Genomic DNA, 26,617 nt, shown 5'->3' with positions numbered 1-26,617 from the left:
GCAAATTCGAATATGGCCTATGCTGCTCAACACTACTGTTCATGTCAGTTTTGTAAAAGTGGGTGTGTCCACGTATATTGTCTGCTTAATATGATATTTTCAAAGGGGTGAGAGTCCAGTTTACATCAAAACTTTCACACCAGCTTTTTGATAGTGTAGAAATCAAAGAAATGGTTGTAGTTTTATTGTTTCGTTGACTTTTTTCTTTTTTTTGGGGGGGGGGGGAAAGGTGTCATGTAAGTAATTATTAAAAATTTATATATATATACTTTTATATTTTTTTTTCTTGGTCACTGCACCTGCACTCACATTTAAACTCAGAAAGGTTTTATTTATACAGTTATTGCTTGTCTGGGCACTAGTAACCATGGAATATTTCGTGAGATGTTTCCACCAGAATTTTCTTGGATGTAAAAGTTGGCACAAAAATTGCCGATTTTGGTGCAAAAAAATAAAGAAAAGTGGCACAAAAATGAATTTTCACATATTTTCAAAGCAACAAAAGAGACCTTTGAAAATGTGAGGAGAAAAAAAAGTGTGAATAATAACAGTAGTTTTTGAGAATCTCCCCCAGAATGTCTGGGTTTAAAAAATATGTAATTTTGCTGAACAATCTGTCCCCTTAACTCTAAATCAGTGTTTACCAACCAGAATGCCTCCAAGTTTTGCAATACTTGGCATGCTGGGAGTTGAAGTTCTGCAAAAGCTGGAGGCACCCTGTTAGCAGAAATTAGTGTGCAACATGGGTATGTAGCAGAGCTGAATGTGATTATGTGTAAGCATGACCACACACACACTCAACATTGTTACATACACCTGATCACACACTCAGGTCTGCTAAATACACCTGATCACACACTCAGCTCTGCCTAATATACACACTCACACACTCAACTCTGCTACATACACACAACCAAACACTCAGCACTGCTACATGCACACATTCACATACTCAGCTCCGCTACATACATACATTCACACACTCAGCTCTGCTACATGCACACACACACTCAGCTCTGCTACATATACACACTCACACACTCAGCTCTGCTACATACACACAATCACACACTCAACTTTGCTACATACACACACTTACACACTTAGCTCTGCTACATACACACACTCACACACTTAGCTCTGCTACACACGCACTTATACACTCAGTTCTGCTACATACACACTCACACTCAACTTTGCTACACACACACTTACACACTCAACTCTGCTACATACACACATTCACACACTCAAATCTGCTACATACACACACTCAACTTTGCTACATAAACACACTCAGCTCTGCTACATAAACACATTTACACATTCAACTCTTCTACATACACACACTCACACTCAACTCTGCTCCATATACACACTCAGCTCTGCTACATACACACACTCACACACTCCACTCTGCTACATACACTCACACACTCAACTCTGCTACATACACACAACCAAACACTCAGCACTGCTACATACACACATTCACATACTCAGCTCTGCTACATACATACATTCACACACTCAGCTCTGCTACATGCACACACACACTCAGCTCTGCTACATATACACACTCACACACTCAGCACTGCTACATACACACACTCACACACTCAACTTTGCTACATACACACACTTACACACATAGCTCTGCTACATACACACACTCACACACTTAGCTCTGCTACACACACACTTATACAGTCAGTTCTGCTACATACACACTCACACACTCAACTTTGCTACATACACAAATTCACACACTCAAATCTGCTACATACACACACTCAACTTTGCTACATAAACACACTCAGCTCTGCTACATACACACATTTACACATTCAACTCTTCTACATACACACTCACACTCAACTCTGCTCCATATACACACTCAGCTCTGCTACATACACACACACACACTCCACTCTGCTACATACACACACTCACACATTCAACTCTGCTACATACACACACTCACACTCAACTATGCTGCATATACATACTCAGCTTTGCTACATACACACATTCACACTTAACTCTGCTACATACACACATTAACACACTCAACTCTGCTACATATACACACTCAGCTCTGCTACATACACACATTCACATACTCAGGTCTGCTACATTCACACTCTTACATACTCAGCTTTGCTACATACACACACTTACACACTCAGCTCTGCTACATGCACATACTCACACACTCATTTCTGCTACATACACACACTCGACTCTGCTACATACACTCACTCAACACTGCTACATACACACACTTACAAACTCAGCTCTATTACACACACTCAACTCTGCTACATACACACACTCAAACACTCAACTCTGCTACATACACACACTCACGCACTAAACTCTGCTACATACATTCACACACTAAACTCTGCTACATACACACACTCAACTCTGCTACATACACACATTCACACACTCAACTCTGCTATATATACACACTCAGCTCTGCTACATATACACATTCACACACTCAACTCTGCTACATACACTCAGTCACACACTCAGCTCTGCTACATACACACACTTACACACTCAGCTCTGCTACATACACACACTCACACACCTGCCTCTGCTACATACACATACTCACACATATACATAGACCTAACAGCGATATCTTCTTGTCTCTCCCTGCACATACAGTGGTATATTCTTAGCTGTGGTCACCATGGTTACACTACACAGGTGCAATCTCCTGCACTCATCAAGAGCAGCTGGGGAGTTTGAATTTTACACAGTTTGAAGTCTGAACTGTGCCGGAAGTATTTCACCTGCACTATAACCTGATGTATTTTCCAGTTGAATCAGGTTAGACTGCGGGTGAAGGGGTGATCATAAGTGGTCTATAATCATTTCATTTTTTTTAAAAGGTACATGAAAAAGATTTTAAGTATCACAGAGATAATCTGACTGGCGACAAAAGCATAGTAATCTCCGCAATCCAAATGGAAAATTAAATGCATGATTTAGAGCATCTTGCTAAGTGCAGTCCAAGATAGCTTTAAAAATATGGTCATCCCGCAAGATTTCTGTCGGTAAATGAAATGTATGCAGTTAATAAATTTGTGTGTACTAAATATGTCACTCCAAGGTACACCAAAACTTACACATCTGGAGGAAATGCTCCACCAGAATGTGCGCAAAAAAAGACGCAAAAAAACAGCTTGCGCAAAACTTTGCGCAAAAAATTAAACACAAAACAGGGCTAAAATCTTTGATACATTTCCCCCAATGTGTGTAAGCACTCCCTTCTCCAATTTCCCCAAATAGCAGGGGGGTGAAAGATATTGTAGGGAAAGTGTATAAAGAAAAAGGGGGGAGGTGTAGAATGCATTTGACTGATTTCACATTGGGGTGACCAAAACTAGGCAACCAGTACTACTCGCCAAGTTCGCACAAAAAAGTCCCCTCCAGCAGCTCACAATTTATCAAAACCTGTGCAGAGGAAATGTTGCCCAGTTGCCCATAGCAACCAATCAGCTTGCTTATTTTATTTTTAACAAGGCCTCTGCAAAATTTATTTGAATCTGAAAATGAAAATTAATCTGATTGGTTGCTATTGGCAACTGGTCAACTTTTCCTTTGCACAGATTTTGATAAATCTCACCAAAAATCTCTAAAGGATGAAAGATGATACTCTTCCTGTACATAGGTTTTGATAAATATCCCATGTGTCTAGAAGTTCAGCACTGAGGCCATTGAAATGATTGTGTTAGTTACATGAATCTGGTGTTAATAGTGAGAAATGTATAGAAAAACATGTAGTGTCCTACCTGTGCCGTCCATCAGATGAATGTTGCTGCATCCTAGGAGTTTGTTAAAAGGGAATAGAAAACAGAACTATTTGTTTCCAAAAACAGCACCATACCTGTCCTCATGTTGTATGTAATATTACAAGTTTTCTCCATTCACTTTTGAAGAATTGAGCAGCGATATCACACACAACATTAGGACAGAGGTGGTGCAGTTTTCAGAAGAAATCAGCTCTGATTTTCTCATCCTGGATTACCCCTTTCAACTTCTCTTTGCTGAATGTTTTCTTTATCCTGTCCTAGGCATTTTGAAGGCATGCTAGGAACCAATCTTCTTGGTTTGTTGGTTGTATTCGGCTGCTCCTGGCCATCCTCCCTCTGATCCTTGAAATGTCTTGTCTTCTTTGTTGCCTGATTATAAGAAAGGCAAAGATATAGCTAATCCCTTGTGAGGTCACATGTGTGATGTCACCAACCTTGTCTCACAGTTCTATAAGCGAGGGAAGAAATGTAAAAAACACACACACATATAATATATATATATATAGATAGATACTTGTCTCTATTGCTATGGAAAAGGGTAATTTTTTAATTTTTCTGCCATTTTCTTCTACATAGCAGTTCTATTCTGCATGCTTTAATCTATATATCTATCTATATATATGTGTGTATGTGTGTACGTTCCGGCATCACGTCCAAACGGCTAAAGATATTAACATGAAACTTGGTACACATGTTACTTATATGTCAACAACAAACATAGGATAGGTGATTTAACCCTTACTCACCCCCATTTGCCAGGGGCGGGGTTTATGTTTAAAGTCCCATACAAGTCAATGGGAAATGTATGTTCCCACATAACTTCAAGAGATATTTCAATACCTGGTACACATATTACTGGTTGGGATAGGAGGTCGGGATATGAGGACTGGAAAGGAGGATGGGATAGAAGGTCGGGATAGGAGGACGGGATAGGAGGACCAGGATAAGAGGTCGGGATAGGAGGTCGATATAGGAGGACGGGATATGAGGACGGGATATGAGGATGGGATATGAGAACGTGATAGGAGGAAGGGATAGGGGACTGGATAGGAGGTCGGGATAGGAGGTCGAGATAGGAGGACGGGATAGGAGGTCAAGATAGGAGGTCGAGATAGGAGGTCGAGATAAGAGGTCAAGATAGGAGGTCAAGATATGATGACGAGATAGGAGGTCGGGATAGGAGGTTGGGATATGAGGATGGGATATGGGGTTGGGATATGACAACAATATATGAGGAGGGGATATGAAATCAAAAGCTTCCTCCTTTGTTTATTTTCCTCCCCAACAAGGATTAGAAAGGAAAAACCGGGCAATGCCGGGTATTCAGCTAGTATATATATATATATATATATATATATATATATATATATATATATAAAACTCAATGGGAGAGATTTAACAAAACTTGTGCAGAGCAAGAGTGGTGCAGTTGCCCTTGGCAACCAATCAGATTGCTTCTTTCATTTTACAGAGGCCTTTTAAAAAAAGGAAAGAAGCAAGCTGATTGGTTGCTATGGGCAACTGGGCAACTTTTCCTGTGGACAGGTTTTGATAAATCTCCCCCAATGTGTGTGTGTGTATGTATGTGTGTATGTTCCAGCATCACGTCCAAACGGCAAAAGATATTAACATGAAACTTGGCACACACGTTACTTATATGTCAACAACAAAGATAGGATAGGTGATTTAACCCTTACTCAACCCCATTTGCCAGGGTTAGGGTTTTTGTTTAAAGTCCCATACAAGTCTATGGAAAATACTGCATAACTTTTGGAGGAGATATTTCGATAATACCCTTAACTACCCCCATTTGTGAGGGTCAGGGTTTTTGTTTAACCCCTTCACAACGAGTGACGTACATGTACGGCGCCACGAAGTGTCACTTGGCGCGGGGTTCCGGGAGCGCCACGTCACCGGTAGCGGTGATCGGGCCGGGATGACTGCTGTTATCTAACAGCAGGCATCCCAGCACATCGCCGAGGGGGGTACTGAGACCCCCCCATGACCGCGATGGGCACAAATAGCAGGTCAATTCAGACCTGCGATCTGCGCGATTCCGGGTCATACGGGTCACTGGTGACCCGGTGACCCTGAAAATAAGAGGGATCGGGGGTGTCACTCTTGATCCCCCTGAAGGGATAGGAGTTTGGTGGCAGGGGTGCCACCCCTCCTATCCCTGCTATTGGTCGGCCGAGCAACCGACCAATAGCAGACCGGGGGAGGGGGGGTTAAAGTTTGGTTTCCCCGCTTTGCCCACCTATCGGTGTCCGGGCAAAATGGGGGAACTGTCCAGGGACCGGCGCCGAAGGTCCCTTACCTGGATCCCGGAACCCGGAGCGCGATCCTCCATGCGGGGACCCCCCATGTGCGGCGGCGGCAGCAATTCATCCGGGTCCTGCCAGGTGAGTTGTTGCCTAGCAACATCCGGAGGACCACAGTTTACAGAGGGGTTCAGGTTGTAGATCACTATACAGTGGTCTCAAACTGTAGACCTCCAGATGTTGCAAAACTACAACTCTCAGCATGCCCAGAAAGCAGTTTGCTGTCTGTGCATGCTGCGAGTTGTAGTTTTGTAACATCTGGAGGGCCACAGTTTAGAGACCACTGGACAGTGATTTACAACCTGAACCCCTCTAAATCTTGCAAAACTACAACTCCCAGCATTCAGGAACAGCATAAGGCTGTCTTGGCATGCTGGGAGTTGTACTTGCGTGCCACCTGCCGTTGCATAACTATATCTCCCAGTATGCCCTTCCGCAATCAGTACATGCTGGGAGTTGTAGTTTTGCAACAGCTGGAGGCACACTGTTTGGAAAATACTGAGTTAGGTCATAGAACCTAATTCAAGGTTTTTCAACCAGTGTGCCCCCAGCTGTTGCAAAACTACAACTCCCAGCATGCATGGTCTGTCAGTGTATGCTGGGAGTTGTAGTTTTGACCCCCCTCCCATGTGAATGTACAGGCCACATTCACACTGGAGGCAGATTACAGTGAGTTCCGCGCTTCAAGTTTGAGCTGCAACAAATTTTCCGCCGCAGCTCAAACTCCTAGCGGGAGACTCAGTGTAATCTGCCTCCAGTGTGAATGCAACCTAAAAACACTACACTACACCAACATAAAATAAAGAGTAAAACACTACATATACACACATACACTACCCCCCCTACCACCCCCCTTCCCCAATAAAAATGAAAAACTTATTGTACGGCAGTGTTTCTAAGATGGAGCCTCCAGCTGTTGCAAAACGAAAACTCCCAGCATTTCTTGCCAGCAATTGACTGTCCAAGCATGCTGGGAGTTTTACAACAGCTGGAGGCACCCTGTTTGGGAATCACTGGCATAAAATACCCCTATGTCCCTAATTCAGGCCTCAAATGCGCATGGCACTCTTATTTTGAAGCCCTGTTGTATTTCAAGGCAACAGTATAGGGTCACATATGGGGTATCACTGTACTCGGGAGAAACTGCCTAACAAATTTTGGGGGGCTTTTTCTCCTTTTACCCCTTATGAAAAGGAACAGTTGGGGTCTACACCAGCATGTTAGTGTAAAAAAATTAACATTTTTACACTAACATGCTGGTGTTGCCCTATACTTTTCATTTTCACAAGAGGTAAAAGGGAAAAACGCCCCCCAAAATTTGTAATGCAATTTCTCCCGAGTACGGAGATACCCCTTATGTGGGCGCAAAGTGCTCTGGGGCACACAACAAGGCCCAGAAGGGAGAGTGCGCCATGTACATTTGAGGTGATTTGCACAGGGGTGGCTGATTGTTACAGCGGTTCTGACAAAACACACCCACATGTGACCCCATTTTGGAAACTACACCCCTCACAGATTTTCCTTACAAGCAGAGAGCTTCAAAGTTAGAAAAATGCAAAATTTAAATTTTTTTCATCAAATTTGGGGATTTTTCACCAAGAAAGGTTGCAAGTTACCACAAAAATTTACCACTATGCTAAAGTAGAATATGTCACGAAAAAACAATCTCAGAATCAGAATGATAAGTAAAAGCATTCCAGAGTTATTAATGTTTAAAGTGACAGTGGTCAGATTTGCAAAAAAGGGCTTCATCCTAGAGGTGAAAATGGGCTGCATTAAAGTCCCATGCAAATCATTGGGAAATGTATGTTCCCACATAACTTCCGTACAGCTGAAGATATTTCAATAATACCTGGTACACATATTACTTGTATGTCAAATAAAAAGATATGATAGTTAAATTAACCCTTACATACACCCTTATATAAAAGATGGGTTTTTGTTTCAAGTCCCATGCAAGTATATGGGACTTCCAGTACCTTACTCCACAAGCTCCGTTCTGCATCTCCTGGTGAATGTGTCAATCTGGCTTGCAAGCCACACCCCATCTCACATAGACAAGCCCACATTTTAAGCCCCACTCCTTATATTATCTACCCTTATTGTGCATCGGTCTGGCTTGCAAATCACGCCCAGTCCCACAAAGCCACGTCCCCTTCTATTTTGAGCTTACAATATCTTCATCACAAATCAGTCCCATCTGAGGACAGGATAGGAGGATGGGACATAAGGAAGGGATATGAGGTCGGGATATGAGGACAGGATATGAGGATGGGCTATAAGGATGGTATATGAGGTCGGGATATAAAGACGGGATGTGGGGATAGGATATGAGGATGGGATATAAGGTCGGGATATGAGGATGGGATATGAGGTCAAGATAGGAGGTGGGAATATGAGGACAGGATATAAGGATGGGATATGAGGTTGAGATATGAGGACAGAATATGAGAATGGAATATGAGGACGGGATAGGAGGTCGAGATATGAGGACAGGATTTGAGGATGGGATATGAGGATAGCATATAAGGTCAGGATATGAGGACAGGATATGAAGTCAGGATATGAGGACGGGATATGAGGTTGGGACATAAGGACGGGATATGAGGTCAGCATATGAGGATGGGATATGAGGATAGCATATGAGGACAGGATATGAGGATGGGACATAAGGACGGGATATGAGGTTGTGATATGAGGATGGGATATGAGGACAGAATATGAGGTCAGGATATGAGGATGGGATGTGAGGATGGGATGTGAGGATGGGATAGGAGGATGGGATATTAGGTCTGAATAGGAGGACAACATATGAGGATGGCATACAAGGTCGGGATATGAGAATGGGATATGAGGACAGGATAGAAGGTCGGGATAAGAGGATGGGATATAAGGTCGGGATATGAGGTAGGGATATGAGGACAAGATGTGAGGATGGGATGTGAGGTCGCGATATGAGGACAGGATATTAGGTCGTGATAAGAGGATGGATATGAGGACAGGATATGAGGTCGGGATATGAGGAAGGGATATGAGGATTGGATTGGAGGTCAAAATAGGAGGTCGGGATAGGAGGGTGAGATAGAAGGATGGGATATGGGGACGGGATATGAGGACGGGATAGGAGGACGGAATAGGAGGTCGGGATAAGAGGTCGGAATAGGAGGACGGGATAGGACGACGGGATAGGAGGCTGAGATATGATGACGGGATAGGAGATTGGGATATGAGGATGGGATATGGGGTTGGGATATGACAACAATATATGAGGACGGGATATGAAGTCAAAAGCTTCCTCCTTTGTTTATTTTCCTCCCCAACAAGGATTAGGAAGGAAAAACCGGGCAATGCTGGGTATTCATCTATTATATATATAAAACTCAATGAGGGAGATTTATCAAAACTTGTGCAGAGCAAGAGTGGTGCAGTTGCCCATGGCAACCAATCAGATTGCTTCTTTCATTTTACAGAGGCCTTATTAAAAACGGAAAGAAGCAAGCTGATTGGTTGCTATGGGCAACTGAACAACTTTTCCTGTGGACAGGTTTTGATAAATCTCCCCCAATGTGTGTGTGTATGTATGTGTGTGTATGTTCCAGTATCACGTTTAAACGGCAAAAGATATAAACATGAAACTTGGCACACACGTTACTTATATGTCAACAACAAAGATATGATAGGTGATTTAACCCTTACTCAACCCCATTTGCCAGGGTCAGGGTTTTTGTTTAACCCCTTCATGACCCAGCCCATTTTCACCTTCATGACCTGGGCATTTTTTGAAAATCTGACCACTGTCACTTTAAACATTAATAACTTTGGAATGCTTTTACTTATCATTCTGATTCCGAGCTTATTTTTTGTGACATATTCTACTTTATGTTATTGGTAAAATTTCACTGATATTTGTATCCTTTCTTGGTAAAAAATCTAAAAATTTCATGAAAATTTTGAAAATTTAGCATTTTTCTAACTTTGAAAGTCTCTGCTTGAAAGGAAAATTGATATTTCAAATAAATTACATATTGATTCACATATACAATATGTCTACTTTGTGTTTGCATAAAAAAATTGACAAGTTTTTACTTTTGGAAGACACCAGAGGGCTTCAAAGTTCCGCAGCAATTTTCCAATTTTTCTCAAGATTTTCAAAATCGTAATTTTTCAGGGCCCAGTTCAGGTTGGAAGTGGATTTTAAGGGTCTTCATATTAGAAATACCCCATAAATGACCCCATTATAAAAACTGCAGCCCCCAAAGTATTCAAAATGACATTCAGTAAGTGTTTTAACCCTTTAGGTGTTTCACAGGAATAGCAGCAAAGTGAAGGAGAAAATTCTAAATTTTCATTTTTTACACTCGCATTTTCTTGTAGACCCAATTTTTGAATTTTTACAAGGGGTAAAAGGAGAGAAATCACCCTAAAATTTGTAACCCAATTTCTCTCGAGTAAGGAAATACCTCATATGTGTATGTAAAGTGTTCGGCGGGCGCAGTAGAGGGCTCAGAAGGGAAGGAGCGACAGTGGGATTTTGGAGAGTGAGTTTTTCTGAAAGGGTTTTTGGGGGGCATGTCCCATTTAGGAAGCCCCTATGGTGCCAGAACAGTGGACCCCCCCCCCCACATGTGACCCCATTTTGGAAACTATACCCCTCATGGAATTTAATAAGGGGTGCAGTGAGCATTTACACCCCACTGGCGTTTGACAGATATTTGAAACAGTGGACTGTGCAAATCAAAAAATTTATTTTTCATTTTCACAGACCACTGTTCCAAAAATCTGTCATACACCAGTGGGGTGTAAATGCTCACTGCACCCCTTATTAAATTCTGTGAGGGGTGTAGTTTCCAAAATGGGGTCACATATGGATATTTATTGTTTTGCGTTTGTCAGAACTGCTGTAACAATCAGCCACCCCTGTGCAAATCGCCTCAAATGTACATGGCGCACTCTCCCTTCTGGGCCTTGTTGTGCGCCCCCAGAGCACTTTGCGCCCACATATGGGGTATCTCCGTAGTCAGGAGAAATTGCGTTACAAATTTTGGGGGTCTTTTTTCCCTTTTACCTCTTGTGAAAATGAAAAGTATAGGGCAACACCAGCATGTCAGTGTAAAAAATTTATTTTTTTACACTAACATGCTGGTGTAGACCCCAACTTCACCTTTTCATAAGGGGTTTAAGAAGAAAAAGCCCCCCAAAATTTGTAAGGCAATTTCTCCCGAGTACGGTGATACCCCATATGTGTCCCAAAACTGTTGCCCTGAAATACGACAGGGCTCCAAAGTGAGAGAGCGCCATGCGCATTTGAGGCCTGAATTAGGGATTTGCATAGGGGTATTCTATGCCAATGATTCCCAAACAGGGTGCCTCCAGCTGTTGCAAAACTCCCAGCATGCCTGGACAGTCAATGGCTGTCCGGCAATACTGGGAGTTATTATTTTGCAACAGCTGGAGGCTCCGTTTTGGAAACAGTAGCGTACCAGACGTTTTTCATTTTTTGGGGGGAGGGGGGCTGTGTAGGGGTATGTGTATATGTAGTGTTTTTTACTTTTTATTTTAGGTTAGTGTTAGTGTAGTGTAGTGTTTTTAGGGTACAGTCACATGGGCAGAGGTTCACAGCAAGTTTGCCGCTGGAAGTTTGAGCTGCAGCGCAAAATTTGCGCCATCTCAAACTTGCAGCACTCACTGTAAACCTCCGCCCATGTGAGTGTACCCTGTACATTCACATTGGGGGGGGGGGTCAAACATCCAGCTGTTGCAAACTCCGAGCATGCCCTTTGGCTGTCCGTGCATGCTGGGAGTTGTAGTTTTGCAACAGCTGGAGGAACGCTGGTTTGGAAACACTAAGTTAAGTAATAAACTTTCAAGTGTTTTGCAACCAAACTTAGTGTTTCCAAACCAGTGCGCCTCCAGCTGTTGCAAAACTACAACTCCCAGCATGCATGGTCTGTCAGTGCATGCTGGAAGTTATAGTTTTGCAACAATTGCAACAGCTGGAGGCACTGAGGTAGGAAACGGACAATGTTTCCCAACTAGTGTGCCTCCAGTTGTTGCAAAACTACAACTCCAGCATGCCCAGACTGCCCAGACTGCCCAGGCATGCTGGAAGTTGTAGTTCGGCAATATCTGAAGGATCAGATGTTGCCGAACTACAACTTCCAGCATGCTTGGGCAGTCTGGGCATGCTGGGAGTTGTAGTTTTGCAACATCTGGAGGTCCACAGTTTGGAGACCACTGTATAATGGTCTCGAATCTGTGCTCTTCCAGATGTTAGAGAACTACAACTCCCAGCATGCCTGGACAGACTGAGCATGCTGAGATTTGTAGTTTTGCAACATCTGGAAGAGCACAGATTGGAGACCATTATACAGTGGTCTCCAAACTGTGGACCTCCAGATGTTGCAAAACTACAACTCCCAGCATGCCCAGAAAGCCAAAGGCTGTCTGGGCATGCTGGGAGTTGCAGTTTTGAAACTCTCAGAGGCAGCAGTGAGATCGCTTTACGGCGATCTCACTGCTGCCAATGAAGATGCCGCCCTGCTGCCGGAAACTCACCTCCGAGACGCAGCGCAGCCAGGACCGCATGGAGGACGCCGGGACCGCCGGGACCACTCGGGACACCGCTCGGACGGGTAAGTGACGCCGGGGGACGGGTCAGGGACACTTAGCAGAGCGGTGTGTGTCCCGATCCCCGTGATCGGGACTCACACACTGCGCTGCTAAGTATTTTCATAGCGAAACGCTGCTATCAGCTAGTCAGATTTGACCAGCTGATAGCAGCGATCGCTGGGGGGGGGGGGGGGGGGTGGGGGATGAAACCCCCCGTGGTCGCAGGGTAAGATGGCTGGCTATCAGTGATAGCCACCATCTTTCCGGGCGCTGCGGGGTGCCGCGAGTAGCGGCAGTAATGTTCATGACGTACCTGTATGTCATGGGTCGGGAACACCTTGCCACCCATGACGTACAGGTATGTCATAGGTCGGGAAGGGGTTAAAGTCCCATACAAGTCTATGGAAAATATATGTTACTGCATAACTTTCCAAAATGGCTTGAGATATTTCGATAATACTTGGTCACGTGTTACTTTTATGAACACTTAAACTATAGGATAGTTAATTTATTCCTTAACTACCCCCATTTGTCAGGGTCGGGGTTTTTGTTTAAAGTCCCATGCAAATAATTGGGAAATGTATGTTCCGACATAACTTCCGTACAGCTGGAGATATTTCAATAATACCTGGTACACATATTACTTATATGTCAAATGAAAAGATATGATAGTTAAATTAACCCTTACATACACCCTTTTTTTTAAATAAAAGATGGGTTTTTGTTTCAAGACCCATTCAAGTATATGGGACTTCCAGTACCTTACTCCACAAGCTCCGTTCTGCATCTCCTGGTGAATGTGTCAATCTGGCTTGCAAGCCATACCCCATCTCACATAGACAAGCCCACATTTTAAGCCCCACTCCTTATATTATCTACCCTTTTATGTGCATCGGTCTGGCTTGCAAATCATGCCCAGTCCCACAAAGCCATGTCCCCTTATATTTTCAGCTTACAATATCTTCATCACAAATCAGTCCCATCTGAGGATAGGATATGAGGATGGGATATAAGGTCGGGATATGAGGATGGGATATGAGGTCAAGATAGGAGGTGGGAATATGAGGACAGGATATAAGGATGGGATATGAGGTTGAGATATGAGGACAGAATATGAGAATGAAATATGAGGACGGGATAGGAGGATGGGACATAAGGACGGGATATGAGGTTGTGATATGAGGATGGGATATGAGGACTGGATTGGAGGACGGGATATTAGGTCTGGATAGGAGGACAGCATATGAGGATGGCCTATGAGGTCGGGATATGAGAATGGGATATGAGGACAGGATATGAGGTCGGGATATGAGGACAGGATAAGAGGAGGGGATATAAGGTCGGGATATGAGGTAGGGATATGAGGACAAGATGTGAGGACGGGATGTGAGGTCGGGATATGAGGACAGGATATTAGGTCGTGATAAGAGGATGGATATGAGGACAGAATATGAGGTTGGGATACACTAATACTGTTCTCACTTTGCCAAGTTATCGGACAACCTGGCCCCAAAATGATGGATTATAAAAGGATAGCAGCATAAGGGAAAAATACACATTTTGAACCCAAAAACTAGGAATCGACCGATATCGTTTTTTTAGGGCCGATACCGATAATCGGTGGAGGTTGGGGCCGATACCAGAATATCGGTATAAGTTATTGGCTATTTATCCCCCCTCGACACCGCTGCAGGTCATTGATTTAAAGCGGGCGCTTTAAATCAATGCACTGCAGTGGCTTTTGCGGTGCCATAGGCCGCCGCCACCCACTTCTCTCCCCCTACCTGTCAGGGTGGTCCGGGCCATCCATCCTTCCTGTAGTGTCCGGTGTGAGGTGGTTTTTTGCGCCCCCGTAGATCCATGCGTCCGCTCCTCCCCCAGCTCTCCAAACATTTCCGAAGCTAGAACTGGGGGAGGGCAGAGCAAGGGGAGGGAGGAGGTTTACGCCCCCTCCCTCATCTCCCCTCACTGAGCTCGGCTGGACGCAGATCTCTACGGCACGCCCCCTCCCTGAGGACATAGAACTCCACGGCAGGTCCCCTCCCTCATCTCCCCTCCCTGAGGACGTAAATCTCCACGGCAGGTCCCCTCCCTCATCTCCCCGAGCTGAGGACGTAGAGCAGTGCTCCCAATGTGCTCTATGTGTAAAGGGGGACATGCTGCACGGGCTAAAGGGGGACATACTGCACGGGCTAAAGGGGGATATACTGCATGGGCTAAAGGGGACATACTGTATGGGCTAAAGGGGACATACTGTATGGGCTAAAGGGGGACATACTGCATGGGCTAAAGGGGACATACTGCATGGGCTAAAGGGGATATACTGCATGGGCTAAAGGGGACATACTGTATGGGCTAAAGGGGGACATACTGTTCAGGCTAAATGTTCCCCTTTAGCCCGTGCAGTATGTCCCCTTTTAGCCCATACAGTATGTCCCCTTTTAGCCCATACAGTATGTCCCCCTTTAGCCCATACTGTATGTCCCCCTTTAGCCCGTACAGTATGTCCCCCTTTAGCCCATACAGTATGTCCCCCTTTAGCCCATACAGTATGTCCCCCTTTAGCCCGTACAGTATGTCCCCCTTTAGCCCATACAGTATGTCCCCCTTTAGCCCGTACAGTATGTCCCCCTTTAGCCCGTGCAGTATGTCCCCCTTTAGCCCATACAGTATGTCCCCCTTTAGCCCATACAGTATGTCCCCCTTTACACATAGAGCTCATTGGGAGCACTGCTCTATGTCCTCAGCTTGGGGAGATGAGGGAGGGGACCTGCCGTGGAGATTTACGTCCTCAGGGAGGGAAGATGAGGGAGGGGACCTGCCGTGGAGATCTATGTCCTCAGGGAGGGGGCATTCCGTAGAGATCTGCGTCCAGCCGAGCTCAGGGAGTTGAGGGAGGGGGCGTGAACCTCCTCCCTCCCCTTGCTCTGCCCTCCCCCAGTTCTAGCTTCGGAAATGTTCGGAGAGCTGGGGGAGGAGCGGACGCATCGATCTACGGGGGCGCAAAAAACCACCTCACACCGGCGGCATTCCGGGTGGAGGGTGAACCGGTCTGGGCTGTCCTTCTCCGGCGGTCATCTTCTCCACTTCGGACAGGCTCCGGCCTAGTACGCTGCATAGACGCCGCTGCGCAGTGACGCCCGTGCGCAGCGACGCACCTGACTTCACGGCGTAGCGGCGTCTATGCAGCTACTAGGCCGGAGCCTGCCCGGAGTGGAGAAGATGACCGCCGGAGAAGAAGGACAGCCCGGACCGGTTCACCCTTCACCCGGAACGCCCCCGGACACTACAGGAACGATGGATGGCCCGGACCACCACCATTACAGGTAAGTTGAATTTTTTTAATTGACTCGGAGGGTGGGGGAGGGGCCCGCAGGTATAGTGGTATGGGCTAAAATCCATACCGGTATACCGCCCAGCATCACGCTGGGGGTGAGACGCGGTGCGGTGGGTCGGGGGGGCGGTCGCGGTGCGGTGGGTCGGGGGGGCATTCGCTGTGCGGCGGGTCGGGGGGGGGGGTGGTCGCGGTGCGGTTGGGGCGGCACGGGGGCGGGGCATTATCGGCTTATCGCCAAGGTATCGGCAAAATCGTGATTATCGGCCGATAATATCGGCCATACCGATAATCGGTCGATCCCTACCAAAACCCCATTCAAAATACAGGCCTACGTCCTCCCCTTCAACCTGCCTGTCCATCTCCAAATATACCCTTTTTAATAATAATAATACGCTCCTCCTTTGCATTGAAAAAAAGCAAACAGTAAAGTTGCCACATGCAGCCATCCTTTCATCCATTTGTCCTTCTCCACCTATTTTCCCAAACCATGCACTCATACTGTTCTCATTTTGCCAAGTTATCGGACAACCTGGCCCCAAAATTATGGACTATCAAAGGATAGCAGCATAAGGGAAAAATACACATTTTGAACCCAAAAACCCATTTGAGTTTTTAAGTTCAAAATACAGGCCTACCTCCTCCCCTACAGCCTGCCTGTCCATCTCCAAAAATAGCCTTTTAACAATTATATGCTCCTCTTTAGCTTTGAAAAAAAGCAAACAGTAAAGTTGCCATATGCTGCTATCCTTTCATCCATTTGTCCTTTTACACCTTTTTCCCAAACCATCATACACTCATACTGTTATCTTGTCGCCAAGTTATCGTACTACCTGGCCCAAAAATGATGGATTATAAGAGGGTAGCAGCATAAGGGAAAATTACACATTTTCAAACCGAAAAACCCATGAGGGTTTTCAGGTTCATAATGCAGGTCAGTAAAGTTGCCATATGCTGCCATCCTTTCATTTATTTGTCGGCACTGGTTTAACCAGTTGAAGACGTAGGGTGTACAGGTACGCTCCCATTCCTGGAAATGTCCACTAACCCCACAATGAGTAAAGCGGTGAATGCGTTCCATTCATTACAGGAAAAATTGTGTCTATATTCCCGCAAGATTGTCAACGCGACCTGGCTGATTACCATGGCAACAGAAAGCCAGTGGATAGCTTCCTATCTTCTCAGTATGGAAGCCTGTAAGGTCCAGTCCTAGCCTGAATTGTACAGGTGAACTGTCATAGCAGTTATACTATACTGCAGTTAAGTTGTACTGCAGTATAGTTTAACAGGTAAAAAGTGTGAAAATAAAATGTTTTTCAATAAAAAGTGTAAAAAACTATATAAATGTCCCTTTTCTAATAAAGCCCTGTATTATAAAATAAAAATTAAATAAAGTTATTTATCCCGCACAGTTAACACTATTAAAAAAAAGAAAAACCCTACATAAAAAGACTCTCTCCTAGGACTGTATCCACCTTTTCCAGCCCACCGGAGCACCTGAAAGCTATGCTAATTTATGCAGGCTAAAGACAGCACCTGAAAGCTGAACTAATTTATGCAGGCTAAAGTCAGCAACTGCCGAGCTGAGGAGTTTGTGACGAATGAAATCACTGTAAGTTCGCTCATCTCTACACATGATTTAATAAGGTAAAAAAACGTTCACCTACACCACTCTTGATGAATACCCCCCAGTAAATAGACCCAGAAGGGCATGACTCTGTTCATTATGTAAGAAAAGAATTACAAAACGGGCAGCGCTCATCCAAACAGTCACTAATGCCATTTATGTAGTAGAACTCACCTGGTGTATATGGAGGGACACAGTTGACACGACACCTGTTGAGCCAAGACAATGTATGTAGGCACTCCCTTCTCCAATTTCCCCAAATAGCAGGGGAGTGAAAGATATGGTAGGAAAAGAGTATGAAAAGGGGGGAGGTGTAGAATGCATTTGACTGATTTCACATTGGGACTAACTGGCAGGCATCAGCGGAAGTAAGGAGGCGGCAAAGGAGCAGCGGTGGAGGCAGCCGTGAAGATCAGTGGTAAGTGATCTTCACTGCTGCCTTCTAGGAGTTGCCAAACTACAACTTCCAGCATGCCCAGAAAGCCAAAGGATGTCTGGGCATGCTGGAAGTTGTAGTTTTGCAACATCTGGAGGGCCACAGTTTGGAGACCACCATACAGTGGTGCCCAAGCTGTAGTCCTACAGATGTTGCAAAACTACCACTCCAAGCATGCCCAGACATGCTGGGAGTTATAGTTCTGTAACATCTGGCCCTTCAGATGTTGCAGAACTACAGCTTCCAGCATGCCTGGACAGTCTCACTACTTATATATACCGGCAGGGGGTATATATTTATTAATGCGCCGACGGGGGGTATATATTTATTAATGCGCCGGCGGGGGGTATATATTTATTAAATGCGCCGGCGGGGGGTATATATTTATTAATGCGACGGCGGGGGGTACATATGTATAAATGTGCCGGCAAGGGAATTTATGTATAAATGTGCCGGGGGGGGTATATATGTATAAATGCGCCGGCGGGGGTCATATCTTTATTAATGTGCTGCAGGGGGCATATTATAAATGCACTGGGGGGCTAGATATATAGGCTATATGTCTGCCCCCCCCCCCTGCAGCACTATATATATCTTGCCCCCACAGCGCTTTTAATATAGATATGGCCCCCTGCTACTCACAATGGTAATTTTTAAATCTCTCGCTGTGAGTCCTGAATGGCCCCTCGGTATCGGCCGCAGGGTTGCAGAGTGCTATCAATCCCTCAGCCCCTGTACTACAACCCCATCATGGAACAGACTCTGTTCCATGATGGGGTAGTAGTACAAACACTAATGTAGCCTCCCCAGCTGTCTGCAGACTCCCGCAGCCGGGGAATTACTACTCCGATCATGGAAATAAGTCTGTTCCATAATGGGAGTAGTAGTAGTCCCTCAGCACTGCAGGAGTCTGCTGATGTCACCTCAGAAATAACGGATATTATAAACCAGGTGCAAACGGATGACATAAAGGCTCATCCGTTTGCCATAGACTTCAATGTTAAAAATAACGGCCGTTAATTTATCCGTTTCTTGTGACAGAAGAAAAATTAGTGCATGTGCCGTTAATTCTTCCATCACAATTAACGTCCGCTAGTCATGACGGACTATAATGGGTCATAACGGATAATCAAAAAATCCCGTAGACTTTAATGGGATTTTGTAATGGACGTTTAACATCCTTTTTTAAAGCTTTTCTAACGGACGTTTATAACAGATGAATTTTTATAGTGTGAAAGCAGCCTTAGTGTTAGCCCCAAAAACAGCTAGCGCTGACCTCCAAATATTACCCTGGTACCCATCGCCCCAGGGGTGCCGAGAAGCGATGGTACCAAAAGGGCCAGATCGTCAAACATGGCGCTCCTGGGCCTAGGCAATAACAGGCTGACATATCTTAGGCTGGGCAGGACCAATAATAATGGTCCTCGCCCACCCTGGTAATGTCAGGCCGTTGCTGCTTGGTTGGTATCTGGCTAATTTATTTATATTGGGGGGGGGGGGGGGGAACTGAATTGCTAAACAATTTCATACATGTGAAGACAAGACCTACATAAAGGACTTGAAGGAGAAGGGGGCGGGGAAGGAACATAAAAGATACCAAAACTGAAGAGTGCATCAAAAATGCCAACAAATAATAATGGATTTTGGTCCACAATGAAATAAAATAAAGTACCCGCCGCGCCACCCCCCGACCCGCCGCATCGCACCCCCCACCGTGATGCTGGGCGGTATACCGGTATGGATTTTTGGCTATACCGGTCGGGCCCCTCCCCCACCCTCCGAGTCAATAAAAAAATTTTACTTAATGGGGGTGGTCCGGGCCATCCATCCTTCCTGTAGTGTCCGGGGGCATTCCGGGTGAAGAGTGAACCGGTCCGGGCTGTCCTTCTTCTCCGGCGGTTATCTTCTCCACTCCGGGCAGGCTCCGGCCTAGTACACTGCATAGACGCCGCTACGCCGTGACGTCAGGTGCGTCGCTGTGCACGGGCGTCACTGCGCAGCGGCGTCTATGCAGCGTACTAGGCCGGAGCCTGCCAGGAGTGGAGAAGATGACCGCCGGAGAAGGACAGCCCGGACCGGTTCACCCTCCACCCGGAACGCCCCCGGACACTACAGGAAGGAAGAATGGATGGCCCGGACCACCCTGACAGGTAGGGGGAGAGAAGCGGGTGGCGGCGGCGGCCTATGGCCCCGCAAAAGCCACTGCAGATCATTGATTTAAAGCGCCCGCTTTAAATCAATGATCTGCAGCGGTGTCGCAGGGGGTAAATAGCCGATAACTTATACCGGAATATCGGTATAAGTTATCGGCTATGGGCCCTAACCTGCACCGATTATCGGTATCGGCCCTAAAAAAACGATATCGGTCGATCCCTAGTACCTAGCTTGAACCTCTTATATGGTATTAAAAAAACGATCATATACCAATGGTAAATGTATGGCAATTTAGTGTAGTAGTATTTGCTGCATACTTTATTTCCCTCATTTGATGCCCTCTTTTTTCCCAATTTAGTGTAGTGTAGAGTACTGTTGTGTAAAAAGCAAAATAATATATTCTACAATCAGATATCAAAAACAAATGTTCACACAATGGAATTCCACACGGAGCATTGATATTAATGGGATTCTGCTGCATGGTTTACACAGCGGAATTTCCACTGCAGATGCTTCTGCTGCACAAATCCTGATTTTGCAGTCTGCAAAAAATGGGCGTGTCTATTCTTTCTGCAGAGTCTGCACAGAAATGCATTGCCATCTAGGAGATGCAGCATTTCCGAGCAGTCCTAGCGCTGGCTTGTTCTGCCAGCGTTCCGCTGTCGGGGAAATGTCTGCACAGAATTTTTCCATGTGGACATTGTCTGTGTGAACGTAGCCTTATGGTATAATGAAATTAGGGAGGTATTATCTTACAGAGTAATTAAAAAGTATGTAATATGGTATTATATGGTAAAAGATGATAATATGCCCGCTCATATGGAACGTGCGTGCATATGCCATAATTAACAAAAACAGAGTATATTCATGGTAAATATATATAAATATATATATATATATATATATATATATATATATATATATGAAACTCAATGTGTGTGTGTGTGTGTGTGTATGTATGTATGTTCCAGCATCACCAAATTGCTAAAAATATTAAAATGAAACTTGGTACACATGTTACTTGTATGTCAACAACAAACATAGGATAGGTAATTTAGGTTTTTGTTTAAAGTCCCATACAAGTCTATGAGAATTACGGTATATGTTACTGCATAACTTCCTGCTGGAGATATTTTGATGATACTTGGTCACATGTTACTTATATGTTCACAAAAAATATAGGATAGTTAATTTAACCCTAACCTACCCTTATTGCGAGGGTCAGGATTTTTGTTTAACCCCTTAAGGAAACAGGGTTTTTCCATTTATGCACTTTCGTTTTTTCCTCATCACCTTCTAAAAACCAATTTTGCACATACAGACCCATATGAGGGCTTTTTTTTTTGCGCCACCAAATGCACTTTATAATGACATCAATCACTTCACCACAACATTTTTGACGAAACCACAAAAAAAAATATTTGTGGGGCAAAATTGAAAAACAAAAATGCAATTTTTGATAATTTTGTGGGCTTCCGATTCTATGTAGTGCACTTTTCGTCACCATGACACAATGGGGGAGATTTATCAAAACCTGTGCAGAGGAAAAGTTGCTGAGTTGCCCATAGCAACCAATCAGATCCCTTCTTTCATTTTGCTGCAGAGGGCTTGTTAAAAATGAAACAAGAAATTTGATACGGGTACGCAAAGTGCAATTTTGGACTTTTGAATTTTTTTACGTGTACGCCAAGCATATCAAACCCAAAGGTTAACATGGGCCAAAAAAAACAAGAATATGTAATGTGTGTAGCTCACCTAGGATAGAGATAGTACTTCAGGTTAACGGTTTTACCTTCACCCAAAAGGCCTATAACTATGTGATGTGTGTGTTATAAATATAGAATATATTTATAGATACCAGTCCTCAAAAGTACTGCAGGTACAGAGTGAAATAGAGGGATAATAGCGAAGAATAAACAGATAAAGAGATAGAACAATAGTATAATTAATGCAAAATTTATCGCTAGTAATGATCTACGGTGCACAGCACCACTCACCCACTGCTTCGGCTGGCACGGTTGTCACGGCTGTCACGACTGCGTCCTGTGCTGCGTCCACCGGAGAACCACTCACCCATCACACAGACGGGCTCACACAAGACGGAGCCGTCCCCAGCACAGGACACAACCGTGCCAGCCGAAGCAGTGGGTGAGTGGTGCTGTGCACCGTAGATCATTACTAGCGATACACAAACAGTACGCTTCTAATCGGCACTATATCACCAACGAACTGTACCTATGAACTGCATCCACTCAATATAATTCTACGAACTGTATCATACGGATTCTATTCAAATGGACTAAGTGCAATAGCGACTGTGAATATTTCCACATATAGTTTATCCATTCAAGCGCTATTTTATAAATTTTATTATACCTTTTAATTCATTATCATTAATATATACTATCCATATTTTTAATATTGCCATTCACCCCACGCAAGGGCCCTGCTAAAGGTGACGACATACATCATTTGATATAAATAAATTTTGCATTCATTTTACTATTGTTCTATCTCTTTATCTGTTTATTCTTCGCTATTATCCCTCTATTTCACTCTGTACCTGCAGTACTTTTGAGGACTAGTATCTATAAATATATTCTATATTTATAACACACACACCAAAAAAAAACAAGGTTTAAGTTTATGTGGGCCGCATCAAAAAAATAATAATTTAACTTTACTATATGTATCAAGACCCCAACCCCCCTGTACAATAACCCAACCCCCCCTGCACAAGACTCCATGCCCTACCTGCACAACACCCCATGTCCCCTGTGCACAACAACCCATGCCCCCCTGCACAAGACCTCATGCCCCCCTACACAAGATCCCATGCCCCCTTTGCACAAGATCCCATGCCCACCCTACACAAGACCCCATGCCTCCATGCACAACACCTCATGACCCCTTCACATGACCCCATGCCCCTTTTGTTCAACACTCCATGCCCCTTTGCACAAGACCCCATGCCTCCCTGCACAAAAACCCATGCCCTCCTTTGCACAAGACCCCATGCTCACCCTACATAAGACCCCATGCCCCCCTGCAAAACACCCCAGGACCCCCTTCACAAGACCCCATGACCCCCCTTCACAAGACTCCATGCCCCTTTGCACAAGACCCCATGCCCCTCCTTCACAAGACCCCAGGCCCCTTTTGCACAACACCCCATGCCCCTTTTGCCCCCATGACCCCCATTCCCTGTTTAAAAAATAAATAAATCAAACAACAATATTAGCATTAATATTTACTTTTCTCACCTTGTCAATCTGGTTTCCTGTGTCTATAGCCGCAATGGTGCCGTCCGCAGCATGTGTCAGAACTCCTTTAAGGAGCAGCCTGATGACGTCACATCTGGACATGACGTTGACCTCTGCGCACCTCCATCCTCTCCTGGACCGCCTCCAACAGCTCCTTGACTGCCTCTGACAGCCTCCATCCTCTTCTGGACCGCTTGCCTCCAACTTCTCTTGGACCGCCTCCACCATCCTTCAACCGCTCCTGGACAGCCTCTGACTTTTTTATTTCATCTCTGCCCGTTTCCAGGTAACCGTAGCAATGAATATCTTTGCTGGGCCAGAAAGATATTCATTGTGGGCCGCATGTTTGACACCCATGGTGTATGCTATTGATTGTGAAGTTTAATTAACATTATGTTTTATAGTTCGGACATTTACACACGCGGTAATACCACATATGTTTATTTTTATTATGTTTACGTATTTCTTATATGGAATTTTGGAAAAAGGGGTGATTCAAACTTTTAATATGGAAGTGGTTAATGGGTGTTTTTTAAAACTTTTTTTTTTTTTTTACACTTTTAGTCCCCTTAGGGGACTTTTAGGAGGAATCGGTAGATTCCTCATACAGATCAATGTGGTTCAGCCAGGCTATATCAATCACAGAAGAAGAAGAAGAAAACAGAATGCTCCAATGTGTAGAACGATTTGACGGTAAAAAAGGGGGGGGACCCTTTAATGAAAGGACTCACCAGATATGGTTGTGCTAGGATAGAGGCACAACAATCCGATGTGGACTGCAGCTATATCCCGCCCAGGCAACAGCGTGGGAATAAGAACGGCAGAGTTTTCACACCAGCCAGGTGTGAGGGGATGAGGGATAGATGATAGCGCTATCCACAAGCTAAGTATGGGTAACTTTTATTCACATGTAACACGTTTCAAGGATGCTCCGTCCTTTTCCTCAGACATGCTAAATATACATAAAAACAACACATATATACTCATTTGGTTATAGGAACCGGAAATGACATCACAAATTAATTAGCATAAAATGATGTTTTTCCATGTGATCCAAGATAATATAAAAAAAAAACTTTTCTTTAAAAATTCTTTATATACATGGATAAATAAATAAATAAGACTCCGAACCTATCATTGAAATGTTTTATCTATTGCCTCATTTAATCCCCTTGGCCACAAGGAGTTAAGGGAATAAATCCAAAAGGATTCCCTATTCACTAATTTTTGAAAGCGGTCATCATATTCTAAAGGGATACTTTCCAAGAGAGTTAGTTTCAAACAATTGTGGTTACTGTTGTGTAAAGCTGTGGTGTGTCTTGATACACTATGTAGTATAACATTGTTTTTGATATTATATCTATGTTTATTTATGCTGGCATGTACAGTTTGTACGGTGCGGCCCACATACTGAAGCCCACACTCACATGTAAGGAGATAAATAACAAAGGAATCGGAGCAGTTTAATTTTTCTTTCAAAGAAAAAACTTCGCCTGTAGAGAAAGATGTTACTGAATCACAGGGAGGAAACGCAATCCATTCGCAGCACAGACAGCGTTTTTTATCGCAGCGGAATGTACCAATCATGGTAGGTTTACAAAAATTTGGTTTGATAATTTTATTTTTTAGTTTGCTTGGGGCTAAATGATTTCTTAATGTTTTTGATCGTCTGAATGTTAGGGTAGGACGTTTTGGGATTAATAATTTTAAAATAGGATCCGTCATAATATTTGGCCAGTATTTATTTAATATGTTTCTTATTTTGTTTGTGGCATTGTTAAAAGTAGTAATAAAATTAAATTTGGGTGTATTGTTTTGTTTTTGTTTTAGCTCATATTTAATTAAATCAGTCTGTTTTAGTCCCTCTACTCTTTTATATGTGTTTGTTAATATTCTTTTAGGGTATTTTTTTTTTCTTTAAAACACTTATATATAATTTTTGATTGTTCTTTAAAATCCTCGGAGGAAGTACAATTTTTTCTTATCCTCTGGTACTGTCCGTAGGGGATATTTGTAAGCCAAATGTGGTCTATCGCCAGACGAGAGGCTGTGCGATGGGCACACGTTTCGCACCAAGCTATGCAAATTTATATATGGGTCTATTTGAGAGTGTGTCCATCGCACAGTCTCCCTGGTATTTTAATGGTAATATTATGTATTTTAAGAGATTTATAGATGATCTGTTTATTTTGTGGAAGGGGTCACAGGAAGAAGCTTTTGAATTTGTTGAATTTTTAAACAAAAATGATTGGGGTCTTAATTTCACTATGAAATTTTCTTTTAACCCCTTAAGGACACAGCCCATTTTCACCTCTAGGACGCAGCCCTTTTTTGCACATCTGACCACTGTCACTTTAAACATTAATAACTCTGGAATGCTTTTACTTATCAATCTGATTCCGAGATTGTTTTTTTCGTGACATATTCTACTTTAACATAGTGGTAAATTTTTGGCGTAACTTGCATCCTTTCTTAGTGAAAAATCCCAAAATTTGATGAAAAAATTGAAAATTTTGCATTTTTTCAACTTTGAAGCTCTCTGTTTGTAAGGAAAATGGATATTCCAAATATTTTTTTTTGGGATTCACATATACAACATGTCTACTTTATATTTTCATCATAAAATTGACAAGTGTTTACTTTTGGAAGACACCAGAGGGCTTCAAAGTTCAGCAGCAATTTTACAATTTTTCACAAAATTTTCAAACTCGCTATTTTTCATGGACCAGTTCAGGTTTAAAGTGAATTTGAAGGGTCTTCATATTAGAAATACCCCATAAATGACCCCATTACAAAAACTGCACCCCCCAAAGTATTCAAAATGACATTCAGTAAGTGTTTTAACCCTTTAGGTGTTTCACAGGAAAAGCAGCAAAGTGAAGGAGAAAATTCAAAATTTTCATTTTTTACACTTGCATGTTCTTGTAGACCCAATTTTTGAATTTTTACAAGGGGTAAAAGGATAAAATTTATACTTGAATTTAAAAACGTAAAAATACTTTTTTCACTAAAATGTGTGTTTCCCTCCAAATTTTCACAT

This window comes from Hyla sarda, chromosome 9 (assembly GCF_029499605.1).
Source record: "Hyla sarda isolate aHylSar1 chromosome 9, aHylSar1.hap1, whole genome shotgun sequence".
NCBI lineage: Eukaryota > Metazoa > Chordata > Amphibia > Anura > Hylidae > Hyla > Hyla sarda.
Note: the sequence above shows the minus strand (reverse complement) of the source record.